This window comes from Hyla sarda, unplaced genomic scaffold (assembly GCF_029499605.1).
Source record: "Hyla sarda isolate aHylSar1 unplaced genomic scaffold, aHylSar1.hap1 scaffold_157, whole genome shotgun sequence".
Lineage (NCBI taxonomy): Eukaryota > Metazoa > Chordata > Amphibia > Anura > Hylidae > Hyla > Hyla sarda.
The window spans coordinates 189860-213542 of record NW_026608206.1 but is presented as its reverse complement, the minus strand read 5'-3'; the positions used below and the strand labels follow the sequence as shown (position 1 = coordinate 213542).

At 46.1% G+C, this 23683-nt stretch overlaps 11 non-coding genes across 11 annotated transcripts; all 11 read left to right on the top strand.

Annotated features, from left to right (window-relative positions):
• Window positions 1-721: 721 nt before the first annotated feature.
• Window positions 722-912, top strand: LOC130310284 (U2 spliceosomal RNA). The gene has a single exon (XR_008858814.1). It is a non-coding gene; the product is annotated as a U2 spliceosomal RNA (small nuclear RNA).
• A 2084-nt stretch (window positions 913-2996) lies between these two features.
• On the top strand, window positions 2997-3187 carry LOC130310283 (U2 spliceosomal RNA). The gene has a single exon (XR_008858813.1). It is a non-coding gene; the product is annotated as a U2 spliceosomal RNA (small nuclear RNA).
• Window positions 3188-5277: 2090 nt separating this feature from the next.
• On the top strand, window positions 5278-5468 carry LOC130310282 (U2 spliceosomal RNA). The gene has a single exon (XR_008858812.1). It is a non-coding gene; the product is annotated as a U2 spliceosomal RNA (small nuclear RNA).
• Window positions 5469-7563: 2095 nt separating this feature from the next.
• LOC130310281 (U2 spliceosomal RNA) lies at window positions 7564-7754 on the top strand. Its single transcript, XR_008858811.1, has one exon. It is a non-coding gene; the product is annotated as a U2 spliceosomal RNA (small nuclear RNA).
• A 2084-nt stretch (window positions 7755-9838) lies between these two features.
• LOC130310280 (U2 spliceosomal RNA) lies at window positions 9839-10029 on the top strand. Its single transcript, XR_008858810.1, has one exon. It is a non-coding gene; the product is annotated as a U2 spliceosomal RNA (small nuclear RNA).
• A 2081-nt stretch (window positions 10030-12110) lies between these two features.
• On the top strand, window positions 12111-12301 carry LOC130310279 (U2 spliceosomal RNA). The gene has a single exon (XR_008858809.1). It is a non-coding gene; the product is annotated as a U2 spliceosomal RNA (small nuclear RNA).
• A 2088-nt stretch (window positions 12302-14389) lies between these two features.
• On the top strand, window positions 14390-14580 carry LOC130310278 (U2 spliceosomal RNA). The gene has a single exon (XR_008858808.1). It is a non-coding gene; the product is annotated as a U2 spliceosomal RNA (small nuclear RNA).
• A 2086-nt stretch (window positions 14581-16666) lies between these two features.
• Window positions 16667-16857, top strand: LOC130310276 (U2 spliceosomal RNA). Its single transcript, XR_008858806.1, has one exon. It is a non-coding gene; the product is annotated as a U2 spliceosomal RNA (small nuclear RNA).
• Window positions 16858-18940: 2083 nt separating this feature from the next.
• On the top strand, window positions 18941-19131 carry LOC130310275 (U2 spliceosomal RNA). The gene has a single exon (XR_008858805.1). It is a non-coding gene; the product is annotated as a U2 spliceosomal RNA (small nuclear RNA).
• Window positions 19132-21217: 2086 nt separating this feature from the next.
• Window positions 21218-21408, top strand: LOC130310274 (U2 spliceosomal RNA). Its single transcript, XR_008858804.1, has one exon. It is a non-coding gene; the product is annotated as a U2 spliceosomal RNA (small nuclear RNA).
• A 2084-nt stretch (window positions 21409-23492) lies between these two features.
• Window positions 23493-23683, top strand: LOC130310273 (U2 spliceosomal RNA). Its single transcript, XR_008858803.1, has one exon. It is a non-coding gene; the product is annotated as a U2 spliceosomal RNA (small nuclear RNA).

The window sequence follows — 23683 nt, the reverse complement described above, 5'->3', positions numbered from 1 at the left end:
ATGTGACTATGGAGCTGTTTGGTGATGTCGTCTATTATGGCCTTCATAGAAGCAACAGGAGATTGTTGCATCCATCTAGAACCCTCAGAACTACAGTGCTATGATGTCACTCACTTCCACAGGCCTTGCAGAGTGTAAACAACAACAACCCAGCTTTGTTGTGTATGTAACCATAGGGATTTGTGATGTCACCTAGAACCTTCACAGCAGCGACAGCTTTATGAGGAGCATCAGCACTGCTCTGCCTGAGCAGAACCATCACCGCCATAGGTTGTCAAATAACCCGGGTTTAACCCACACAGGTAAGTCCAATGGGGTGCAGGCATGTCCTCTATGCTTACAGCTTCCCGTGGGTGTTGGTTTGATACCGTTTGGGGACAGCCAAGGAGGCATCTGCAGGCAACAAAGGTAGGTGTGTGCTTGTGTGTGTGTTTCCTATGCAGATCCTAAGCCCAGTGTCACATGCAAGTAGGAGGAGTAAGAAGGGTTCCTGGCAAATCCGGGTTATGGATTGCATTTAAAAAGGCCCCGTGGGAGTGCAATGGGCCCCTGTCTTGCTGCTTAGCAATAATGGTATGGGTTTAGGTTCTGCTGTGTGTACTGGTGGTTGACTGCCCCCCAGCCCAGAGTGTGCATGGAAAATTGTCTGGCAGCCTCCCTGACAGCAAGCAGTGATAGTGCCCATGAAGGGGACCTTGTTGGGCCCGCCCCTTTCACGGTTATCGCTTCTCGGCCTTTTGGCTAAGATCAAGTGTAGTATCTGTTCTTATCAGTTTAATATCTGATACGTCCCCTATCTGGGGACCATATATTAAATGGATTTTTGAGAACGGGGGCCGATTTCGAAGCTTGCTTCCGTCGCCCTATGCATTGACCCGATATGGCAGTATCTTCGGGTACAGTGCACCACCCCCTTACAGGGTTAAAAAGAAAGATTCCTACTTTCATTGCTACCTGCTTGCTGGCTAGCCAGCTAGCCAGCCCTGTGGGCCTTGCTGCTGCTGCAGCCAAAAAACAAAAGGTGGTGCTGCTGCTGCTGCTTCTGCTGCTTCTGCTTGTGTCTGGCCGCTGTTGGAGCGTCCAGGCACAGGACTTCTGCTGCTGCTGACTAAATGGCCTCCTTAATTGGATCATTTGAGTAGCCAGCACACCTGTGCAGGTAGGGCATGACATGATAGGCAGCTGCCTTGATAGCGGGTGGGTGCTGAATGTTCCTAATTGACAAAATAAGATTAATGCTAATGAAGAAATATAAAATCTCATCCCTTCCCCAATATCGCGCCACACCCCTACCCCTTAATTCCCTGGTTGAACTTGATGGACATATGTCTTTTTTCGACCGTACTAACTATGTAACTATGTAACATAACATGGGGGGGGGGTCTCCTGGCTGTTCACACAGGTGTGTCATTGCTGTACATTGACCATGCATTGCTTCTGTGGTATTGCAAAGGCAAAGACAAATGCTTCCAGCCATCCATTGCACTAATGGATTGGTCATCAGCTGGCTGTCTATGTCCCGCATCAATATAGACCAAAGTACAGAGGGTTAGGCTATGCTATTGTGCACCTACCTGATGCATCAGAAGGTGCGAGGCCCTTGCTAAATTCTGTGCACAGACTTTGAGATCTATACTTTAGACTGTATCTAAACCTGCTCCAACATGGACTGACATTCTGGCCTACTTTCAGCCGATGCGACTTGTCTGTCGCTGAACAGTCGCTTTTTATGTATTCAGCACCTATGTATAATGTTGTAAAAATGCTCTAGAAGCTAAAGTCGCAGAAATGTCACACATATTTGGCCTGCAACTTTCTGTGCGACAAATTCAGACAGGAAAAATCAGTATAAATCCTTAGAAAATTATCCCCCAGTGTCTCCATCTGCTGGCGGTATTGAATAAGCATTGCTGCACTGATGGGGTATGCATTAGACGAAAAAAAAGAAGAAAAAGAAGAATAATACGCCCAGAAAAGAGGCGAAAAGGAGAAAAACGTAAAAAAACGTGAAAAAAAAGAGTAAGAGGAAGAGAAGGGAAAAAAAGGTGGAAATGGGTTTAAAAGTGATTTCGGCGGAGAAATATATATATATATATATATATATATATATATATATATATATACGCGCACACACACACATATATATAAACGTATTCTCCGTTGAGATATTGCAGCCGCTGCTGTGTCCAGGCCCAGGAGCCTTAGCACTGTGCTGTGATGTCACTCAATACCACTGACATCACTAGGTGTAAACAACATCTCTCCTTTGCTGTGTATGTGACTATGGAGCTGTTTGGTGATGTCGTCTATTATGGCCTTCATAGAAGCAACAGGAGATTGTTGCATCCATCTAGAACCCTCAGAACTACAGTGCTATGATGTCACTCACTTCCACAGGCCTTGCAGAGTGTAAACAACAACAACCCAGCTTTGTTGTGTATGTAACCATAGGGATTTGTGATGTCACCTAGAACCTTCACAGCAGCGACAGCTTTATGAGGAGCATCAGCACTGCTCTGCCTGAGCAGAACCATCACCGCCATAGGTTGTCAAATAACCCGGGTTTAATCCACACAGGTAAGTCCAATGGGGTGCAGGCATGTCCTCTATGCTTACAGCTTCCCGTGGGTGTTGGTTTGATACCGTTTGGGGACAGCCAAGGAGGCATCTGCAGGCAACAAAGGTAGGTGTGTGCTTGTGTGTGTGTTTCCTATGCAGATCCTAAGCCCAGTGTCACATGCAAGTAGGAGGAGTAAGAAGGGTTCCTGGCAAATCCGGGTTATGGATTGCATTTAAAAAGGCCCCGTGGGAGTGCAATGGGCCCCTGTCTTGCTGCTTAGCAATAATGGTATGGGTTTAGGTTCTGCTGTGTGTACTGGTGGTTGACTGCCCCCCAGCCCAGAGTGTGCATGGAAAATTGTCTGGCAGCCTCCCTGACAGCAAGCAGTGATAGTGCCCATGAAGGGGACCTTGTTGGGCCCGCCCCTTTCACGGTTATCGCTTCTCGGCCTTTTGGCTAAGATCAAGTGTAGTATCTGTTCTTATCAGTTTAATATCTGATACGTCCCCTATCTGGGGACCATATATTAAATGGATTTTTGAGAACGGGGGCCGATTTCGAAGCTTGCTTCCGTCGCCCTATGCATTGACCCGATATGGCAGTATCTTCGGGTACAGTGCACCACCCCCTTACAGGGTTAAAAAGAAAGATTCCTACTTTCATTGCTACCTGCTTGCTGGCTAGCCAGCTAGCCAGCCCTGTGGGCCTTGCTGCTGCTGCAGCCAAAGAACAAAAGGTGGTGCTGCTGCTGCTGCTTCTGCTGCTTCTGCTTGTGTCTGGCCGCTGTTGGAGCGTCCAGGCACAGGACTTCTGCTGCTGCTGACTAAATGGCCTCCTTAATTGGATCATTTGAGTAGCCAGCACACCTGTGCAGGTAGGGCATGACATGATAGGCAGCTGCCTTGATAGCGGGTGGGTGCTGAATGTTCCTAATTGACAAAATAAGATTAATGCTTATGAAGAAATATAAAATCTCATCCCTTCCCCAATATCGCGCCACACCCCTACCCCTTAATTCCCTGGTTGAACTTGATGGACATATGTCTTTTTTCGACCGTACTAACTATGTAACTATGTAACATAACATGGGGGGGGGGTCTCCTGGCTGTTCACACAGGTGTGTCATTGCTGTACATTGACCATGCATTGCTTCTGTGGTATTGCAAAGGCAAAGACAAATGCTTCCAGCCATCCATTGCACTAATGGATTGGTCATCAGCTGGCTGTCTATGTCCCGCATCAATATAGACCAAAGTACAGAGGGTTAGGCTATGCTATTGTGCACCTACCTGATGCATCAGAAGGTGCGAGGCCCTTGCTAAATTCTGTGCACAGACTTTGAGATCTATACTTTAGACTGTATCTAAACCTGCTCCAACATGGACTGACATTCTGGCCTACTTTCAGCCGATGCGACTTGTCTGTCGCTGAACAGTCGCTTTTTATGTATTCAGCACCTATGTATAATGTTGTAAAAATGCTCTAGAAGCTAAAGTCGCAGAAATGTCACACATATTTGGCCTGCAACTTTCTGTGCGACAAATTCAGACAGGAAAAATCAGTATAAATCCTTAGAAAATTATCCCCCAGTGTCTCCATCTGCTGGCGGTATTGAATAAGCATTGCTGCACTGATGGGGTATGCATTAGACGAAAAAAAAGAAGAAAAAGAAGAATAATACGCCCAGAAAAGAGGCGAAAAGGAGAAAAACTTAAAAAAACGTGAAAAAAAAGTAAGAGGAAGAGAAGGGAAAAAAAGGTGGAAATGGGTTTAAAAGTGATTTCGGCGGAGATATATATATATATATATATATATATATATATATATATATATATATATATATACGCGCACACACACACATATATATAAACGTATTCTCCGTTGAGATATTGCAGCCGCTGCTGTGTCCAGGCCCAGGAGCCTTAGCACTGTGCTGTGATGTCACTCAATACCACTGACATCACTAGGTGTAAACAACATCTCTCCTTTGCTGTGTATGTGACTATGGAGCTGTTTGGTGATGTCGTCTATTATGGCCTTCATAGAAGCAACAGGAGATTGTTGCATCCATCTAGAACCCTCAGAACTACAGTGCTATGATGTCACTCACTTCCACAGGCCTTGCAGAGTGTAAACAACAACAACCCAGCTTTGTTGTGTATGTAACCATAGGGATTTGTGATGTCACCTAGAACCTTCACAGCAGCGACAGCTTTATGAGGAGCATCAGCACTGCTCTGCCTGAGCAGAACCATCACCGCCATAGGTTGTCAAATAACCCGGGTTTAACCCACACAGGTAAGTCCAATGGGGTGCAGGCATGTCCTCTATGCTTACAGCTTCCCGTGGGTGTTGGTTTGATACCGTTTGGGGACAGCCAAGGAGGCATCTGCAGGCAACAAAGGTAGGTGTGTGCTTGTGTGTGTGTTTCCTATGCAGATCCTAAGCCCAGTGTCACATGCAAGTAGGAGGAGTAAGAAGGGTTCCTGGCAAATCCGGGTTATGGATTGCATTTAAAAAGGCCCCGTGGGAGTGCAATGGGCCCCTGTCTTGCTGCTTAGCAATAATGGTATGGGTTTAGGTTCTGCTGTGTGTACTGGTGGTTGACTGCCCCCCAGCCCAGAGTGTGCATGGAAAATTGTCTGGCAGCCTCCCTGACAGCAAGCAGTGATAGTGCCCATGAAGGGGACCTTGTTGGGCCCGCCCCTTTCACGGTTATCGCTTCTCGGCCTTTTGGCTAAGATCAAGTGTAGTATCTGTTCTTATCAGTTTAATATCTGATACGTCCCCTATCTGGGGACCATATATTAAATGGATTTTTGAGAACGGGGGCCGATTTCGAAGCTTGCTTCCGTCGCCCTATGCATTGACCCGATATGGCAGTATCTTCGGGTACAGTGCACCACCCCCTTACAGGGTTAAAAAGAAAGATTCCTACTTTCATTGCTACCTGCTTGCTGGCTAGCCAGCTAGCCAGCCCTGTGGGCCTTGCTGCTGCTGCAGCCAAAAAACAAAAGGTGGTGCTGCTGCTGCTGCTTCTGCTGCTTCTGCTTGTGTCTGGCCGCTGTTGGAGCGTCCAGGCACAGGACTTCTGCTGCTGCTGACTAAATGGCCTCCTTAATTGGATCATTGGAGTAGCCAGCACACCTGTGCAGGTAGGGCATGACATGATAGGCAGCTGCCTTGATAGCGGGTGGGTGCTGAATGTTCCTAATTGACAAAATAAGATTAATGCTTATGAAGAAATATAAAATCTCATCCCTTCCCCAATATCGCGCCACACCCCTACCCCTTAATTCCCTGGTTGAACTTGATGGACATATGTCTTTTTTCGACCGTACTAACTATGTAACTATGTAACATAACATGGGGGGGGGGGTCTCCTGGCTGTTCACACAGGTGTGTCATTGCTGTACATTGACCATGCATTGCTTCTGTGGTATTGCAAAGGCAAAGACAAATGCTTCCAGCCATCCATTGCACTAATGGATTGGTCATCAGCTGGCTGTCTATGTCCCGCATCAATATAGACCAAAGTACAGAGGGTTAGGCTATGCTATTGTGCACCTACCTGATGCATCAGAAGGTGCGAGGCCCTTGCTAAATTCTGTGCACAGACTTTGAGATCTATACTTTAGACTGTATCTAAACCTGCTCCAACATGGACTGACATTCTGGCCTACTTTCAGCCGATGCGACTTGTCTGTCGCTGAACAGTCGCTTTTTATGTATTCAGCACCTATGTATAATGTTGTAAAAATGCTCTAGAAGCTAAAGTCGCAGAAATGTCACACATATTTGGCCTGCAACTTTCTGTGCGACAAATTCAGACAGGAAAAATCAGTATAAATCCTTAGAAAATTATCCCCCAGTGTCTCCATCTGCTGGCGGTATTGAATAAGCATTGCTGCACTGATGGGGTATGCATTAGACGAAAAAAAAGAAGAAAAAGAAGAATAATACGCCCAGAAAAGAGGCGAAAAGGAGAAAAACGTAAAAAAACGTGAAAAAAAAGTAAGAGGAAGAGAAGGGAAAAAAAGGTGGAAATGGGTTTAAAAGTGATTTCGGCGGAGAAATATATATATATATATATATATATATATATATATATATATATATATATATATATACGCGCACACACACACATATATGTAAACGTATTCTCCGTTGAGATATTGCAGCCGCTGCTGTGTCCAGGCCCAGGAGCCTTAGCACTGTGCTGTGATGTCACTCAATACCACTGACATCACTAGGTGTAAACAACATCTCTCCTTTGCTGTGTATGTGACTATGGAGCTGTTTGGTGATGTCGTCTATTATGGCCTTCATAGAAGCAACAGGAGATTGTTGCATCCATCTAGAAGCCTCAGAACTACAGTGCTATGATGTCACTCACTTCCACAGGCCTTGCAGAGTGTAAACAACAACAACCCAGCTTTGTTGTGTATGTAACCATAGGGATTTGTGATGTCACCTAGAACCTTCACAGCAGCGACAGCTTTATGAGGAGCATCAGCACTGCTCTGCCTGAGCAGAACCATCACCGCCATAGGTTGTCAAATAACCCGGGTTTAACCCACACAGGTAAGTCCAATGGGGTGCAGGCATGTCCTCTATGCTTACAGCTTCCCGTGGGTGTTGGTTTGATACCGTTTGGGGACAGCCAAGGAGGCATCTGCAGGCAACAAAGGTAGGTGTGTGCTTGTGTGTGTGTTTCCTATGCAGATCCTAAGCCCAGTGTCACATGCAAGTAGGAGGAGTAAGAAGGGTTCCTGGCAAATCCGGGTTATGGATTGCATTTAAAAAGGCCCCGTGGGAGTGCAATGGGCCCCTGTCTTGCTGCTTAGCAATAATGGTATGGGTTTAGGTTCTGCTGTGTGTACTGGTGGTTGACTGCCCCCCAGCCCAGAGTGTGCATGGAAAATTGTCTGGCAGCCTCCCTGACAGCAAGCAGTGATAGTGCCCATGAAGGGGACCTTGTTGGGCCCGCCCCTTTCACGGTTATCGCTTCTCGGCCTTTTGGCTAAGATCAAGTGTAGTATCTGTTCTTATCAGTTTAATATCTGATACGTCCCCTATCTGGGGACCATATATTAAATGGATTTTTGAGAACGGGGGCCGATTTCGAAGCTTGCTTCCGTCGCCCTATGCATTGACCCGATATGGCAGTATCTTCGGGTACAGTGCACCACCCCCTTACAGGGTTAAAAAGAAAGATTCCTACTTTCATTGCTACCTGCTTGCTGGCTAGCCAGCTAGCCAGCCCTGTGGGCCTTGCTGCTGCTGCAGCCAAAGAACAAAAGGTGGTGCTGCTGCTGCTGCTTCTGCTGCTTCTGCTTGTGTCTGGCCGCTGTTGGAGCGTCCAGGCACAGGACTTCTGCTGCTGCTGACTAAATGGCCTCCTTAATTGGATCATTTGAGTAGCCAGCACACCTGTGCAGGTAGGGCATGACATGATAGGCAGCTGCCTTGATAGCGGGTGGGTGCTGAATGTTCCTAATTGACAAAATAAGATTAATGCTTATGAAGAAATATAAAATCTCATCCCTTCCCCAATATCGCGCCACACCCCTACCCCTTAATTCCCTGGTTGAACTTGATGGACATATGTCTTTTTTCGACCGTACTAACTATGTAACTATGTAACATAACATGGGGGGGGGGTCTCCTGGCTGTTCACACAGGTGTGTCATTGCTGTACATTGACCATGCATTGCTTCTGTGGTATTGCAAAGGCAAAGACAAATGCTTCCAGCCATCCATTGCACTAATGGATTGGTCATCAGCTGGCTGTCTATGTCCCGCATCAATATAGACCAAAGTACAGAGGGTTAGGCTATGCTATTGTGCACCTACCTGATGCATCAGAAGGTGCGAGGCCCTTGCTAAATTCTGTGCACAGACTTTGAGATCTATACTTTAGACTGTATCTAAACCTGCTCCAACATGGACTGACATTCTGGCCTACTTTCAGCCGATGCGACTTGTCTGTCGCTGAACAGTCGCTTTTTATGTATTCAGCACCTATGTATAATGTTGTAAAAATGCTCTAGAAGCTAAAGTCGCAGAAATGTCACACATATTTGGCCTGCAACTTTCTGTGCGACAAATTCAGACAGGAAAAATCAGTATAAATCCTTAGAAAATTATCCCCCAGTGTCTCCATCTGCTGGCGGTATTGAATAAGCATTGCTGCACTGATGGGGTATGCATTAGACGAAAAAAAAGAAGAAAAAGAAGAATAATACGCCCAGAAAAGAGGCGAAAAGGAGAAAAACGTAAAAAAACGTGAAAAAAAAGTAAGAGGAAGAGAAGGGAAAAAAAGGTGGAAATGGGTTTAAAAGTGATTTCGGCGGAGAAATATATATATATATATATATATATATATATATATATATATATATACGCGCACACACACACATATATATAAACGTATTCTCCGTTGAGATATTGCAGCCGCTGCTGTGTCCAGGCCCAGGAGCCTTAGCACTGTGCTGTGATGTCACTCAATACCACTGACATCACTAGGTGTAAACAACATCTCTCCTTTGCTGTGTATGTGACTATGGAGCTGTTTGGTGATGTCGTCTATTATGGCCTTCATAGAAGCAACAGGAGATTGTTGCATCCATCTAGAACCCTCAGAACTACAGTGCTATGATGTCACTCACTTCCACAGGCCTTGCAGAGTGTAAACAACAACAACCCAGCTTTGTTGTGTATGTAACCATAGGGATTTGTGATGTCACCTAGAACCTTCACAGCAGCGACAGCTTTATGAGGAGCATCAGCACTGCTCTGCCTGAGCAGAACCATCACCGCCATAGGTTGTCAAATAACCCGGGTTTAACCCACACAGGTAAGTCCAATGGGGTGCAGGCATGTCCTCTATGCTTACAGCTTCCCGTGGGTGTTGGTTTGATACCGTTTGGGGACAGCCAAGGAGGCATCTGCAGGCAACAAAGGTAGGTGTGTGCTTGTGTGTGTGTTTCCTATGCAGATCCTAAGCCCAGTGTCACATGCAAGTAGGAGGAGTAAGAAGGGTTCCTGGCAAATCCGGGTTATGGATTGCATTTAAAAAGGCCCCGTGGGAGTGCAATGGGCCCCTGTCTTGCTGCTTAGCAATAATGGTATGGGTTTAGGTTCTGCTGTGTGTACTGGTGGTTGACTGCCCCCCAGCCCAGAGTGTGCATGGAAAATTGTCTGGCAGCCTCCCTGACAGCAAGCAGTGATAGTGCCCATGAAGGGGACCTTGTTGGGCCCGCCCCTTTCACAGTTATCGCTTCTCGGCCTTTTGGCTAAGATCAAGTGTAGTATCTGTTCTTATCAGTTTAATATCTGATACGTCCCCTATCTGGGGACCATATATTAAATGGATTTTTGAGAACGGGGGCCGATTTCGAAGCTTGCTTCCGTCGCCCTATGCATTGACCCGATATGGCAGTATCTTCGGGTACAGTGCACCACCCCCTTACAGGGTTAAAAAGAAAGATTCCTACTTTCATTGCTACCTGCTTGCTGGCTAGCCAGCTAGCCAGCCCTGTGGGCCTTGCTGCTGCAGCCAAAAAACAAAAGGTGGTGCTGCTGCTGCTGCTTCTGCTGCTTCTGCTTGTGTCTGGCCGCTGTTGGAGCGTCCAGGCACAGGACTTCTGCTGCTGCTGACTAAATGGCCTCCTTAATTGGATCATTTGAGTAGCCAGCACACCTGTGCAGGTAGGGCATGACATGATAGGCAGCTGCCTTGATAGCGGGTGGGTGCTGAATGTTCCTAATTGACAAAATAAGATTAATGCTTATGAAGAAATATAAAATCTCATCCCTTCCCCAATATCGCGCCACACCCCTACCCCTTAATTCCCTGGTTGAACTTGATGGACATATGTCTTTTTTCGACCGTACTAACTATGTAACTATGTAACATAACATGGGGGGGGGGTCTCCTGGCTGTTCACACAGGTGTGTCATTGCTGTACATTGACCATGCATTGCTTCTGTGGTATTGCAAAGGCAAAGACAAATGCTTCCAGCCATCCATTGCACTAATGGATTGGTCATCAGCTGGCTGTCTATGTCCCGCATCAATATAGACCAAAGTACAGAGGGTTAGGCTATGCTATTGTGCACCTACCTGATGCATCAGAAGGTGCGAGGCCCTTGCTAAATTCTGTGCACAGACTTTGAGATCTATACTTTAGACTGTATCTAAACCTGCTCCAACATGGACTGACATTCTGGCCTACTTTCAGCCGATGCGACTTGTCTGTCGCTGAACAGTCGCTTTTTATGTATTCAGCACCTATGTATAATGTTGTAAAAATGCTCTAGAAGCTAAAGTCGCAGAAATGTCACACATATTTGGCCTGCAACTTTCTGTGCGACAAATTCAGACAGGAAAAATCAGTATAAATCCTTAGAAAATTATCCCCCAGTGTCTCCATCTGCTGGCGGTATTGAATAAGCATTGCTGCACTGATGGGGTATGCATTAGACGAAAAAAAAGAAGAAAAAGAAGAATAATACGCCCAGAAAAGAGGCGAAAAGGAGAAAAACGTAAAAAAACGTGAAAAAAAAGTAAGAGGAAGAGAAGGGAAAAAAAGGTGGAAATGGGTTTAAAAGTGATTTCGGCGGAGAAATATATATATATATATATATATATATATATATATATATATATATACGCGCACACACACACATATATATAAACGTATTCTCCGTTGAGATATTGCAGCCGCTGCTGTGTCCAGGCCCAGGAGCCTTAGCACTGTGCTGTGATGTCACTCAATACCACTGACATCACTAGGTGTAAACAACATCTCTCCTTTGCTGTGTATGTGACTATGGAGCTGTTTGGTGATGTCGTCTATTATGGCCTTCATAGAAGCAACAGGAGATTGTTGCATCCATCTAGAACCCTCAGAACTACAGTGCTATGATGTCACTCACTTCCACAGGCCTTGCAGAGTGTAAACAACAACAACCCAGCTTTGTTGTGTATGTAACCATAGGGATTTGTGATGTCACCTAGAACCTTCACAGCAGCGACAGCTTTATGAGGAGCATCAGCACTGCTCTGCCTGAGCAGAACCATCACCGCCATAGGTTGTCAAATAACCCGGGTTTAACCCACACAGGTAAGTCCAATGGGGTGCAGGCATGTCCTCTATGCTTACAGCTTCCCGTGGGTGTTGGTTTGATACCGTTTGGGGACAGCCAAGGAGGCATCTGCAGGCAACAAAGGTAGGTGTGTGCTTGTGTGTGTGTTTCCTATGCAGATCCTAAGCCCAGTGTCACATGCAAGTAGGAGGAGTAAGAAGGGTTCCTGGCAAATCCGGGTTATGGATTGCATTTAAAAAGGCCCCGTGGGAGTGCAATGGGCCCCTGTCTTGCTGCTTAGCAATAATGGTATGGGTTTAGGTTCTGCTGTGTGTACTGGTGGTTGACTGCCCCCCAGCCCAGAGTGTGCATGGAAAATTGTCTGGCAGCCTCCCTGACAGCAAGCAGTGATAGTGCCCATGAAGGGGACCTTGTTGGGCCCGCCCCTTTCACGGTTATCGCTTCTCGGCCTTTTGGCTAAGATCAAGTGTAGTATCTGTTCTTATCAGTTTAATATCTGATACGTCCCCTATCTGGGGACCATATATTAAATGGATTTTTGAGAACGGGGGCCGATTTCGAAGCTTGCTTCCGTCGCCCTATGCATTGACCCGATATGGCAGTATCTTCGGGTACAGTGCACCACCCCCTTACAGGGTTAAAAAGAAAGATTCCTACTTTCATTGCTACCTGCTTGCTGGCTAGCCAGCTAGCCAGCCCTGTGGGCCTTGCTGCTGCTGCAGCCAAAAAACAAAAGGTGGTGCTGCTGCTGCTGCTTCTGCTGCTTCTGCTTGTGTCTGGCCGCTGTTGGAGCGTCCAGGCACAGGACTTCTGCTGCTGCTGACTAAATGGCCTCCTTAATTGGATCATTTGAGTAGCCAGCACACCTGTGCAGGTAGGGCATGACATGATAGGCAGCTGCCTTGATAGCGGGTGGGTGCTGAATGTTCCTAATTGACAAAATAAGATTAATGCTAATGAAGAAATATAAAATCTCATCCCTTCCCCAATATCGCGCCACACCCCTACCCCTTAATTCCCTGGTTGAACTTGATGGACATATGTCTTTTTTCGACCGTACTAACTATGTAACTATGTAACATAACATGGGGGGGGGGTCTCCTGGCTGTTCACACAGGTGTGTCATTGCTGTACATTGACCATGCATTGCTTCTGTGGTATTGCAAAGGCAAAGACAAATGCTTCCAGCCATCCATTGCACTAATGGATTGGTCATCAGCTGGCTGTCTATGTCCCGCATCAATATAGACCAAAGTACAGAGGGTTAGGCTATGCTATTGTGCACCTACCTGATGCATCAGAAGGTGCGAGGCCCTTGCTAAATTCTGTGCACAGACTTTGAGATCTATACTTTAGACTGTATCTAAACCTGCTCCAACATGGACTGACATTCTGGCCTACTTTCAGCCGATGCGACTTGTCTGTCGCTGAACAGTCGCTTTTTATGTATTCAGCACCTATGTATAATGTTGTAAAAATGCTCTAGAAGCTAAAGTCGCAGAAATGTCACACATATTTGGCCTGCAACTTTCTGTGCGACAAATTCAGACAGGAAAAATCAGTATAAATCCTTAGAAAATTATCCCCCAGTGTCTCCATCTGCTGGCGGTATTGAATAAGCATTGCTGCACTGATGGGGTATGCATTAGACGAAAAAAAAGAAGAAAAAGAAGAATAATACGCCCAGAAAAGAGGCGAAAAGGAGAAAAACGTAAAAAAACGTGAAAAAAAAGTAAGAGGAAGAGAAGGGAAAAAAAGGTGGAAATGGGTTTAAAAGTGATTTCGGCGGAGAAATATATATATATATATATATATATATATATATATATATATATATATATACGCGCACACACACACATATATATAAACGTATTCTCCGTTGAGATATTGCAGCCGCTGCTGTGTCCAGGCCCAGGAGCCTTAGCACTGTGCTGTGATGTCACTCAATACCACTGACATCACTAGGTGTAAACAACATCTCTCCTTTGCTGTGTATGTGACTATGGAGCTGTTTGGTGATGTCGTCTATTATGGCCTTCATAGAAGCAACAGGAGATTGTTGCATCCATCTAGAACCCTCAGAACTACAGTGCTATGATGTCACTCACTTCCACAGGCCTTGCAGAGTGTAAACAACAACAACCCAGCTTTGTTGTGTATGTAACCATAGGGATTTGTGATGTCACCTAGAACCTTCACAGCAGCGACAGCTTTATGAGGAGCATCAGCACTGCTCTGCCTGAGCAGAACCATCACCGCCATAGGTTGTCAAATAACCCGGGTTTAATCCACACAGGTAAGTCCAATGGGGTGCAGGCATGTCCTCTATGCTTACAGCTTCCCGTGGGTGTTGGTTTGATACCGTTTGGGGACAGCCAAGGAGGCATCTGCAGGCAACAAAGGTAGGTGTGTGCTTGTGTGTGTGTTTCCTATGCAGATCCTAAGCCCAGTGTCACATGCAAGTAGGAGGAGTAAGAAGGGTTCCTGGCAAATCCGGGTTATGGATTGCATTTAAAAAGGCCCCGTGGGAGTGCAATGGGCCCCTGTCTTGCTGCTTAGCAATAATGGTATGGGTTTAGGTTCTGCTGTGTGTACTGGTGGTTGACTGCCCCCCAGCCCAGAGTGTGCATGGAAAATTGTCTGGCAGCCTCCCTGACAGCAAGCAGTGATAGTGCCCATGAAGGGGACCTTGTTGGGCCCGCCCCTTTCACGGTTATCGCTTCTCGGCCTTTTGGCTAAGATCAAGTGTAGTATCTGTTCTTATCAGTTTAATATCTGATACGTCCCCTATCTGGGGACCATATATTAAATGGATTTTTGAGAACGGGGGCCGATTTCGAAGCTTGCTTCCGTCGCCCTATGCATTGACCCGATATGGCAGTATCTTCGGGTACAGTGCACCACCCCCTTACAGGGTTAAAAAGAAAGATTCCTACTTTCATTGCTACCTGCTTGCTGGCTAGCCAGCTAGCCAGCCCTGTGGGCCTTGCTGCTGCTGCAGCCAAAGAACAAAAGGTGGTGCTGCTGCTGCTGCTTCTGCTGCTTCTGCTTGTGTCTGGCCGCTGTTGGAGCGTCCAGGCACAGGACTTCTGCTGCTGCTGACTAAATGGCCTCCTTAATTGGATCATTTGAGTAGCCAGCACACCTGTGCAGGTAGGGCATGACATGATAGGCAGCTGCCTTGATAGCGGGTGGGTGCTGAATGTTCCTAATTGACAAAATAAGATTAATGCTTATGAAGAAATATAAAATCTCATCCCTTCCCCAATATCGCGCCACACCCCTACCCCTTAATTCCCTGGTTGAACTTGATGGACATATGTCTTTTTTCGACCGTACTAACTATGTAACTATGTAACATAACATGGGGGGGGGGTCTCCTGGCTGTTCACACAGGTGTGTCATTGCTGTACATTGACCATGCATTGCTTCTGTGGTATTGCAAAGGCAAAGACAAATGCTTCCAGCCATCCATTGCACTAATGGATTGGTCATCAGCTGGCTGTCTATGTCCCGCATCAATATAGACCAAAGTACAGAGGGTTAGGCTATGCTATTGTGCACCTACCTGATGCATCAGAAGGTGCGAGGCCCTTGCTAAATTCTGTGCACAGACTTTGAGATCTATACTTTAGACTGTATCTAAACCTGCTCCAACATGGACTGACATTCTGGCCTACTTTCAGCCGATGCGACTTGTCTGTCGCTGAACAGTCGCTTTTTATGTATTCAGCACCTATGTATAATGTTGTAAAAATGCTCTAGAAGCTAAAGTCGCAGAAATGTCACACATATTTGGCCTGCAACTTTCTGTGCGACAAATTCAGACAGGAAAAATCAGTATAAATCCTTAGAAAATTATCCCCCAGTGTCTCCATCTGCTGGCGGTATTGAATAAGCATTGCTGCACTGATGGGGTATGCATTAGACGAAAAAAAAGAAGAAAAAGAAGAATAATACGCCCAGAAAAGAGGCGAAAAGGAGAAAAACTTAAAAAAACGTGAAAAAAAAGTAAGAGGAAGAGAAGGGAAAAAAAGGTGGAAATGGGTTTAAAAGTGATTTCGGCGGAGAAATATATATATATATATATATATATATATATATATATATATATATATACGCGCACACACACACATATATATAAACGTATTCTCCGTTGAGATATTGCAGCCGCTGCTGTGTCCAGGCCCAGGAGCCTTAGCACTGTGCTGTGATGTCACTCAATACCACTGACATCACTAGGTGTAAACAACATCTCTCCTTTGCTGTGTATGTGACTATGGAGCTGTTTGGTGATGTCGTCTATTATGGCCTTCATAGAAGCAACAGGAGATTGTTGCATCCATCTAGAACCCTCAGAACTACAGTGCTATGATGTCACTCACTTCCACAGGCCTTGCAGAGTGTAAACAACAACAACCCAGCTTTGTTGTGTATGTAACCATAGGGATTTGTGATGTCACCTAGAACCTTCACAGCAGCGACAGCTTTATGAGGAGCATCAGCACTGCTCTGCCTGAGCAGAACCATCACCGCCATAGGTTGTCAAATAACCCGGGTTTAACCCACACAGGTAAGTCCAATGGGGTGCAGGCATGTCCTCTATGCTTACAGCTTCCCGTGGGTGTTGGTTTGATACCGTTTGGGGACAGCCAAGGAGGCATCTGCAGGCAACAAAGGTAGGTGTGTGCTTGTGTGTGTGTTTCCTATGCAGATCCTAAGCCCAGTGTCACATGCAAGTAGGAGGAGTAAGAAGGGTTCCTGGCAAATCCGGGTTATGGATTGCATTTAAAAAGGCCCCGTGGGAGTGCAATGGGCCCCTGTCTTGCTGCTTAGCAATAATGGTATGGGTTTAGGTTCTGCTGTGTGTACTGGTGGTTGACTGCCCCCCAGCCCAGAGTGTGCATGGAAAATTGTCTGGCAGCCTCCCTGACAGCAAGCAGTGATAGTGCCCATGAAGGGGACCTTGTTGGGCCCGCCCCTTTCACGGTTATCGCTTCTCGGCCTTTTGGCTAAGATCAAGTGTAGTATCTGTTCTTATCAGTTTAATATCTGATACGTCCCCTATCTGGGGACCATATATTAAATGGATTTTTGAGAACGGGGGCCGATTTCGAAGCTTGCTTCCGTCGCCCTATGCATTGACCCGATATGGCAGTATCTTCGGGTACAGTGCACCACCCCCTTACAGGGTTAAAAAGAAAGATTCCTACTTTCATTGCTACCTGCTTGCTGGCTAGCCAGCTAGCCAGCCCTGTGGGCCTTGCTGCTGCTGCAGCCAAAAAACAAAAGGTGGTGCTGCTGCTGCTGCTTCTGCTGCTTCTGCTTGTGTCTGGCCGCTGTTGGAGCGTCCAGGCACAGGACTTCTGCTGCTGCTGACTAAATGGCCTCCTTAATTGGATCATTGGAGTAGCCAGCACACCTGTGCAGGTAGGGCATGACATGATAGGCAGCTGCCTTGATAGCGGGTGGGTGCTGAATGTTCCTAATTGACAAAATAAGATTAATGCTTATGAAGAAATATAAAATCTCATCCCTTCCCCAATATCGCGCCACACCCCTACCCCTTAATTCCCTGGTTGAACTTGATGGACATATGTCTTTTTTCGACCGTACTAACTATGTAACTATGTAACATAACATGGGGGGGGGGGTCTCCTGGCTGTTCACACAGGTGTGTCATTGCTGTACATTGACCATGCATTGCTTCTGTGGTATTGCAAAGGCAAAGACAAATGCTTCCAGCCATCCATTGCACTAATGGATTGGTCATCAGCTGGCTGTCTATGTCCCGCATCAATATAGACCAAAGTACAGAGGGTTAGGCTATGCTATTGTGCACCTACCTGATGCATCAGAAGGTGCGAGGCCCTTGCTAAATTCTGTGCACAGACTTTGAGATCTATACTTTAGACTGTATCTAAACCTGCTCCAACATGGACTGACATTCTGGCCTACTTTCAGCCGATGCGACTTGTCTGTCGCTGAACAGTCGCTTTTTATGTATTCAGCACCTATGTATAATGTTGTAAAAATGCTCTAGAAGCTAAAGTCGCAGAAATGTCACACATATTTGGCCTGCAACTTTCTGTGCGACAAATTCAGACAGGAAAAATCAGTATAAATCCTTAGAAAATTATCCCCCAGTGTCTCCATCTGCTGGCGGTATTGAATAAGCATTGCTGCACTGATGGGGTATGGATTAGACGAAAAAAAAGAAGAAAAAGAAGAATAATACGCCCAGAAAAGAGGCGAAAAGGAGAAAAACGTAAAAAAACGTGAAAAAAAAGTAAGAGGAAGAGAAGGGAAAAAAAGGTGGAAATGGGTTTAAAAGTGATTTCGGCGGAGAAATATATATATATATATATATATATATATATATATATATATATACGCGCACACACACACATATATGTAAACGTATTCTCCGTTGAGATATTGCAGCCGCTGCTGTGTCCAGGCCCAGGAGCCTTAGCACTGTGCTGTGATGTCACTCAATACCACTGACATCACTAGGTGTAAACAACATCTCTCCTTTGCTGTGTATGTGACTATGGAGCTGTTTGGTGATGTCGTCTATTATGGCCTTCATAGAAGCAACAGGAGATTGTTGCATCCATCTAGAACCCTCAGAACTACAGTGCTATGATGTCACTCACTTCCACAGGCCTTGCAGAGTGTAAACAACAACAACCCAGCTTTGTTGTGTATGTAACCATAGGGATTTGTGATGTCACCTAGAACCTTCACAGCAGCGACAGCTTTATGAGGAGCATCAGCACTGCTCTGCCTGAGCAGAACCATCACCGCCATAGGTTGTCAAATAACCCGGGTTTAACCCACACAGGTAAGTCCAATGGGGTGCAGGCATGTCCTCTATGCTTACAGCTTCCCGTGGGTGTTGGTTTGATACCGTTTGGGGACAGCCAAGGAGGCATCTGCAGGCAACAAAGGTAGGTGTGTGCTTGTGTGTGTGTTTCCTATGCAGATCCTAAGCCCAGTGTCACATGCAAGTAGGAGGAGTAAGAAGGGTTCCTGGCAAATCCGGGTTATGGATTGCATTTAAAAAGGCCCCGTGGGAGTGCAATGGGCCCCTGTCTTGCTGCTTAGCAATAATGGTATGGGTTTAGGTTCTGCTGTGTGTACTGGTGGTTGACTGCCCCCCAGCCCAGAGTGTGCATGGAAAATTGTCTGGCAGCCTCCCTGACAGCAAGCAGTGATAGTGCCCATGAAGGGGACCTTGTTGGGCCCGCCCCTTTCACGGTTATCGCTTCTCGGCCTTTTGGCTAAGATCAAGTGTAGTATCTGTTCTTATCAGTTTAATATCTGATACGTCCCCTATCTGGGGACCATATATTAAATGGATTTTTGAGAACGGGGGCCGATTTCGAAGCTTGCTTCCGTCGCCCTATGCATTGACCCGATATGGCAGTATCTTCGGGTACAGTGCACCACCCCCTTACAGGGTTAAAAAGAAAGATTCCTACTTTCATTGCTACCTGCTTGCTGGCTAGCCAGCTAGCCAGCCCTGTGGGCCTTGCTGCTGCTGCAGCCAAAAAACAAAAGGTGGTGCTGCTGCTGCTGCTTCTGCTGCTTCTGCTTGTGTCTGGCCGCTGTTGGAGCGTCCAGGCACAGGACTTCTGCTGCTGCTGACTAAATGGCCTCCTTAATTGGATCATTTGAGTAGCCAGCACACCTGTGCAGGTAGGGCATGACATGATAGGCAGCTGCCTTGATAGCGGGTGGGTGCTGAATGTTCCTAATTGACAAAATAAGATTAATGCTTATGAAGAAATATAAAATCTCATCCCTTCCCCAATATCGCGCCACACCCCTACCCCTTAATTCCCTGGTTGAACTTGATGGACATATGTCTTTTTTCGACCGTACTAACTATGTAACTATGTAACATAACATGGGGGGGGGGTCTCCTGGCTGTTCACACAGGTGTGTCATTGCTGTACATTGACCATGCATTGCTTCTGTGGTATTGCAAAGGCAAAGACAAATGCTTCCAGCCATCCATTGCACTAATGGATTGGTCATCAGCTGGCTGTCTATGTCCCGCATCAATATAGACCAAAGTACAGAGGGTTAGGCTATGCTATTGTGCACCTACCTGATGCATCAGAAGGTGCGAGGCCCTTGCTAAATTCTGTGCACAGACTTTGAGATCTATACTTTAGACTGTATCTAAACCTGCTCCAACATGGACTGACATTCTGGCCTACTTTCAGCCGATGCGACTTGTCTGTCGCTGAACAGTCGCTTTTTATGTATTCAGCACCTATGTATAATGTTGTAAAAATGCTCTAGAAGCTAAAGTCGCAGAAATGTCACACATATTTGGCCTGCAACTTTCTGTGCGACAAATTCAGACAGGAAAAATCAGTATAAATCCTTAGAAAATTATCCCCCAGTGTCTCCATCTGCTGGCGGTATTGAATAAGCATTGCTGCACTGATGGGGTATGCATTAGACGAAAAAAAAGAAGAAAAAGAAGAATAATACGCCCAGAAAAGAGGCGAAAAGGAGAAAAACGTAAAAAAACGTGAAAAAAAAGTAAGAGGAAGAGAAGGGAAAAAAAGGTGGAAATGGGTTTAAAAGTGATTTCGGCGGAGAAATATATATATATATATATATATATATATATATATATATATATATATACGCGCACACACACACATATATATAAACGTATTCTCCGTTGAGATATTGCAGCCGCTGCTGTGTCCAGGCCCAGGAGCCTTAGCACTGTGCTGTGATGTCACTCAATACCACTGACATCACTAGGTGTAAACAACATCTCTCCTTTGCTGTGTATGTGACTATGGAGCTGTTTGGTGATGTCGTCTATTATGGCCTTCATAGAAGCAACAGGAGATTGTTGCATCCATCTAGAACCCTCAGAACTACAGTGCTATGATGTCACTCACTTCCACAGGCCTTGCAGAGTGTAAACAACAACAACCCAGCTTTGTTGTGTATGTAACCATAGGGATTTGTGATGTCACCTAGAACCTTCACAGCAGCGACAGCTTTATGAGGAGCATCAGCACTGCTCTGCCTGAGCAGAACCATCACCGCCATAGGTTGTCAAATAACCCGGGTTTAACCCACACAGGTAAGTCCAATGGGGTGCAGGCATGTCCTCTATGCTTACAGCTTCCCGTGGGTGTTGGTTTGATACCGTTTGGGGACAGCCAAGGAGGCATCTGCAGGCAACAAAGGTAGGTGTGTGCTTGTGTGTGTGTTTCCTATGCAGATCCTAAGCCCAGTGTCACATGCAAGTAGGAGGAGTAAGAAGGGTTCCTGGCAAATCCGGGTTATGGATTGCATTTAAAAAGGCCCCGTGGGAGTGCAATGGGCCCCTGTCTTGCTGCTTAGCAATAATGGTATGGGTTTAGGTTCTGCTGTGTGTACTGGTGGTTGACTGCCCCCCAGCCCAGAGTGTGCATGGAAAATTGTCTGGCAGCCTCCCTGACAGCAAGCAGTGATAGTGCCCATGAAGGGGACCTTGTTGGGCCCGCCCCTTTCACGGTTATCGCTTCTCGGCCTTTTGGCTAAGATCAAGTGTAGTATCTGTTCTTATCAGTTTAATATCTGATACGTCCCCTATCTGGGGACCATATATTAAATGGATTTTTGAGAACGGGGGCCGATTTCGAAGCTTGCTTCCGTCGCCCTATGCATTGACCCGATATGGCAGTATCTTCGGGTACAGTGCACCACCCCCTTACAGGGTTAAAAAGAAAGATTCCTACTTTCATTGCTACCTGCTTGCTGGCTAGCCAGCTAGCCAGCCCTGTGGGCCTTGCTGCTGCTGCAGCCAAAAAACAAAAGGTGGTGCTGCTGCTGCTGCTTCTGCTGCTTCTGCTTGTGTCTGGCCGCTGTTGGAGCGTCCAGGCACAGGACTTCTGCTGCTGCTGACTAAATGGCCTCCTTAATTGGATCATTTGAGTAGCCAGCACACCTGTGCAGGTAGGGCATGACATGATAGGCAGCTGCCTTGATAGCGGGTGGGTGCTGAATGTTCCTAATTGACAAAATAAGATTAATGCTTATGAAGAAATATAAAATCTCATCCCTTCCCCAATATCGCGCCACACCCCTACCCCTTAATTCCCTGGTTGAACTTGATGGACATATGTCTTTTTTCGACCGTACTAACTATGTAACTATGTAACATAACATGGGGGGGGGGTCTCCTGGCTGTTCACACAGGTGTGTCATTGCTGTACATTGACCATGCATTGCTTCTGTGGTATTGCAAAGGCAAAGACAAATGCTTCCAGCCATCCATTGCACTAATGGATTGGTCATCAGCTGGCTGTCTATGTCCCGCATCAATATAGACCAAAGTACAGAGGGTTAGGCTATGCTATTGTGCACCTACCTGATGCATCAGAAGGTGCGAGGCCCTTGCTAAATTCTGTGCACAGACTTTGAGATCTATACTTTAGACTGTATCTAAACCTGCTCCAACATGGACTGACATTCTGGCCTACTTTCAGCCGATGCGACTTGTCTGTCGCTGAACAGTCGCTTTTTATGTATTCAGCACCTATGTATAATGTTGTAAAAATGCTCTAGAAGCTAAAGTCGCAGAAATGTCACACATATTTGGCCTGCAACTTTCTGTGCGACAAATTCAGACAGGAAAAATCAGTATAAATCCTTAGAAAATTATCCCCCAGTGTCTCCATCTGCTGGCGGTATTGAATAAGCATTGCTGCACTGATGGGGTATGCATTAGACGAAAAAAAAGAAGAAAAAGAAGAATAATACGCCCAGAAAAGAGGCGAAAAGGAGAAAAACGTAAAAAAACGTGAAAAAAAAGTAAGAGGAAGAGAAGGGAAAAAAAGGTGGAAATGGGTTTAAAAGTGATTTCGGCGGAGAAATATATATATATATATATATATATATATATATATATATATATATACGCGCACACACACACATATATATAAACGTATTCTCCGTTGAGATATTGCAGCCGCTGCTGTGTCCAGGCCCAGGAGCCTTAGCACTGTGCTGTGATGTCACTCAATACCACTGACATCACTAGGTGTAAACAACATCTCTCCTTTGCTGTGTATGTGACTATGGAGCTGTTTGGTGATGTCGTCTATTATGGCCTTCATAGAAGCAACAGGAGATTGTTGCATCCATCTAGAACCCTCAGAACTACAGTGCTATGATGTCACTCACTTCCACAGGCCTTGCAGAGTGTAAACAACAACAACCCAGCTTTGTTGTGTATGTAACCATAGGGATTTGTGATGTCACCTAGAACCTTCACAGCAGCGACAGCTTTATGAGGAGCATCAGCACTGCTCTGCCTGAGCAGAACCATCACCGCCATAGGTTGTCAAATAACCCGGGTTTAACCCACACAGGTAAGTCCAATGGGGTGCAGGCATGTCCTCTATGCTTACAGCTTCCCGTGGGTGTTGGTTTGATACCGTTTGGGGACAGCCAAGGAGGCATCTGCAGGCAACAAAGGTAGGTGTGTGCTTGTGTGTGTGTTTCCTATGCAGATCCTAAGCCCAGTGTCACATGCAAGTAGGAGGAGTAAGAAGGGTTCCTGGCAAATCCGGGTTATGGATTGCATTTAAAAAGGCCCCGTGGGAGTGCAATGGGCCCCTGTCTTGCTGCTTAGCAATAATGGTATGGGTTTAGGTTCTGCTGTGTGTACTGGTGGTTGACTGCCCCCCAGCCCAGAGTGTGCATGGAAAATTGTCTGGCAGCCTCCCTGACAGCAAGCAGTGATAGTGCCCATGAAGGGGACCTTGTTGGGCCCGCCCCTTTCACGGTTATCGCTTCTCGGCCTTTTGGCTAAGATCAAGTGTAGTATCTGTTCTTATCAGTTTAATATCTGATACGTCCCCTATCTGGGGACCATATATTAAATGGATTTTTGAGAACGGGGGCCGATTTCGAAGCTTGCTTCCGTCGCCCTATGCATTGACCCGATATGGCAGTATCTTCGGGTACAGTGCACCACCC